The 3,620-nt window shown below is 34.2% G+C and overlaps 1 long non-coding RNA gene across 1 annotated transcript; it reads left to right on the top strand.

The window, feature by feature from the left end:
* On the top strand, nt 1,701-2,740 carry LOC107628315. The gene is made up of 3 exons (XR_001617707.2): nt 1,701-1,808; nt 2,097-2,176; nt 2,572-2,740. It is a non-coding gene; the product is annotated as an uncharacterized LOC107628315 (long non-coding RNA).

Raw genomic sequence — 3,620 nt, 5'->3', positions numbered from 1 at the left:
GGCATCATTTAAAAAGTGTAGCTTTAGGTATTATAGAAATCACTTATAAAGCGTAGCCTTATCTTAAGAACTATGGATTCATTTTTTACATTAAAAAAAACGCTTTTGAAGCGTAGCCTATTTGTCATGTTTCAGATGCGCTTTAAACATGTTGTCTAATATAAAAACACCCAATAAACACTTAGTAAAATTTTTTCGCCCTCTTGGTATCCATTCAGCTTCACTCACGCAGGGCTCCGCCGCCATTGTTTTCGTTGTCGAGCGCCAGTGAAAGAGAGCTCGAAAAAGAGAGAAAACGCGATGGAGTAGAGAAGAAGGGGGTGCTCGGTCACTGCTGAAACTCCACCACCATTGCTAGGGCTTGTTGCCTTCGCTGTTCTGCCACCGTCGGGCTGTTGTTCCGTCGCAAAGGAGCTCGAAGGGAGTACCCCGTGTCACCAGGTAAATTCTCTATTTTGTATCCTCTCTTTCTCACTCATTCTCTAACTTGCTCTCACTTTTCAGTTCGAAGGTGTGTATGATTTTGATAGTGATGATGAACTGCAATGGCTAATTGAAATAGAGAAGGTATGTATTAATTTTCAATTGGTTCTGTGAATTTTTTGGGGTTTTGGGGTCTAATTTTAGGTTTTCTATCTTCTAATTAGTTGTTGTTGTTCTTATATTGTTCCATGTTTTTACTATCATAATTTTGGCGTCAAGCAAAGGATAGATTAAATGGACTTTTTATCTTATTTTCACAAATAATAAAGGGGTCTACTCTACTCTCTAATTGATCTCACTGTAGTTGATTGGTGTCATTTCAGGCCACAAGCAGAGCTAGATCGCTATTTGGAAGCTTCACAAATTAGGGAGAGAGCATGACAGGATTAATAATGTTATTGGAATGTATGAATCAATTGTTTGTACCTTATATTTCTTCCGGGTTTTATTGTTTATTCATTTCTCTTAGTATATAGCTTCAATCTATTGTGCTTTATTGATTATAATCCTTTTTCCCTTTTAATTTGTGTAGTTCCCATTTCTTCCAGATACAACAATTTGATGCTCAGAATATTTTTAGAATGTGAATCTTTTTTGTCCTTTTCATTGGAGGAGCTGCTACTACTACTGCTACTGCTACTGCTACCTCTCACTCTCACTGTTCTTCTTCTTGTGTTGTGTCCTTCTCCTTCTGTAACTGTAATAGTACTTATTGGAGGAAACATAACAAGAATGAGAAGAAGACATAGCAAGGTTGAGGATGGGAAAGAACACTGAAGAAAACACCATTGCTATTTTGGTATTATGAACTTATGATCAGTACCAATATTTTTCTCTTTTTAGTATCGTTAGCTTCTCTGGGTATGATTTTCTTAATGGAAATTCTGAATCTCTTAATGCACATTGCTTAGGTTTTTCAATGCGTATATATTTTGGTTTTGCCAAATTCAGAAAAGTTTCTAAGTGGCATTCTAAATTATTGGTAATGTCCTAATTGTTGGTAATGTAAAAACATTTCTGTTGTTTCCTTGATAGTCTTACTTCATGCATACATCAGTAGATGAACTTAGTTCATGAGGTCCTACAAAATATAAGTACATTTTGCACATGTTGAAGTATTTACCATATTTTATATTTTATGAGCATTCAAATGTATCAGACAATTGCTGCGGCAATAAATTTGTATTTTTTTATGGTTTTTGATTTGCCGTCTCTAATTTCTGCTTAGGTCAATGCTTCTGATGTCATTATATTGGAGGGAATTCTTGTATTCCATGATCAGGATGTCCGGGATTTAATGAACATGAAGATCTTTGTTGACACAGGTTTGTTTTTTATGTCCCATCGCATGTCATGTATTTTTATAAAATACTGGGAATTTATTGGGAAAAATTTCCATCTCTATCTCTAACGTCCTCTTGTTTTGAATCACATTTATGCAAGTGCTTTTAAAAAGTAAATTGAAATGGAAACTTTTCCTATTAGATTGGCTGCCAGCTTAGGTTTGAATATCACTATGCATTATACAAAATCTATTATTCTTACACTGTATGAAAGCTTTCCCTTGTTCCTTATTAACTCTTGTTTTATCTTTAACTATCAATTGTTTGCAGATGCTGATGTTAGACTAGCTCGTAGGATTAGACGTGACACAGTGGAGTGAGGGAGGGACATAAACTCTGTTCTTGAACAGGTATTGCCAACAATATTCTCAGTAACCATAGTTTAATTGCACCTAGGCTAATAATGTGTATGAATTCTTATATATAATTTTTAATAAGTTTGAAGCATGAGATTTGGATTGATAAGTTATATGCTAGACTATGTCAGTTGATATGTATGAAGAGTAGTTTGATCTAAGAGGGTAAGCTAAGTAAGGTATAGAATTAATGGGATATGCATGTATTAATGTGAAATAGGCTAAAGGAATTAGTGAAATGATATGGTTGTATTAGCTGTAATGCTGTGAGAATTTATTGAGATTAGTTGGACAAGCCTATGGATGTTAGGATATCCTTGTTTTCAAATGAAATGTGAACAATCACTTCTAAGATTTATATCTTATTGCCTACAATGCTGATTTTGCAGTACGCAAAGTTTGTTAAGCCTGCCTTTGATGATTTTGTTCTACCATCAAAGAAGTATACTGATGTGATCGTTCCTCGGGGAGGTGATAATCATGTTGCCATTGATTTGATCGTGCAACATATCCGCACAAAGCTTGGTCAGCATGATCTGTGCAAAATATATCCAAATGTTTATGTTATTCAATCAACATTTAGGTAATGTCCTACTTCAGCATTTAGGTCTTGACTATTAATTGTAGTACTACACTGAGTTATTAACCTTAATCCTATTACACTCTTCAATTTTGTTGCCGTAACTGTGCCTTTCTTTCTTTCTTTGATTTTCACATATGAATAGTATGTTAATATTGTTTAGCTTTAAAGATTGAAACTCTGAGCGATTCCTAATTTTATTTGTATCACTGCTGCAGGCAATTCTGATATTTTGGAAACTAGTGCATTCTCCCAAAATCCTGCACTTGTTCTTGCCCCAGTTGTCCCAAGGTACGCCCTTGTTACTGTTGTACAAAGTTCTTTTGGAGAAGTGATTTCTGCTATTTCTGTTGTTAGTATTTCAAATTATATTATATTACTTGCTCAATTTGCAATTCTGATAAAGTTAGAGTATAAATAATTATGATTGCTAAAATTTAGTCCTCATTTATTTTAATGTCTTTGTCAAGTTTGTCAATGTTGCTGGTTAGTATCTGTCTTTTGCTTCACTCCTTATCATGCTTTCAAATTAAGGAATTAATTTGCATAGGCTTCTATTTTATTTTCTCTATTTTCAATTTCTATTTGGCGCAAAAGTGCATGGTGTTGCTCTGTATTTGTACAATTTTTGCTTTTTACAATTGATTTTACACTGCCAAGTACCTAGAATTTATGACTTTGATTTAAGAACCCTTGTGGTTTGGTACAAAATGGCGCATTTCTTTATGCTAAATGTCTTTTTATTGTTTTCAGATAAATAGCAATGAGTATATTTGGTGGAAGGCTAATGCTAGAGAGACAAAGGAAGAACTAATTAATAGAGGGCCTAAGTTCCTGGACTAGTATATTTCTATTCAC

The sequence above is a fragment of the Arachis ipaensis genome, chromosome B02 (genome assembly GCF_000816755.2).
Source record: "Arachis ipaensis cultivar K30076 chromosome B02, Araip1.1, whole genome shotgun sequence".
Taxonomy (NCBI): domain Eukaryota; kingdom Viridiplantae; phylum Streptophyta; class Magnoliopsida; order Fabales; family Fabaceae; genus Arachis; species Arachis ipaensis.
Note: the sequence above shows the minus strand (reverse complement) of the source record. Positions and strands in the feature narration are given on the sequence as shown.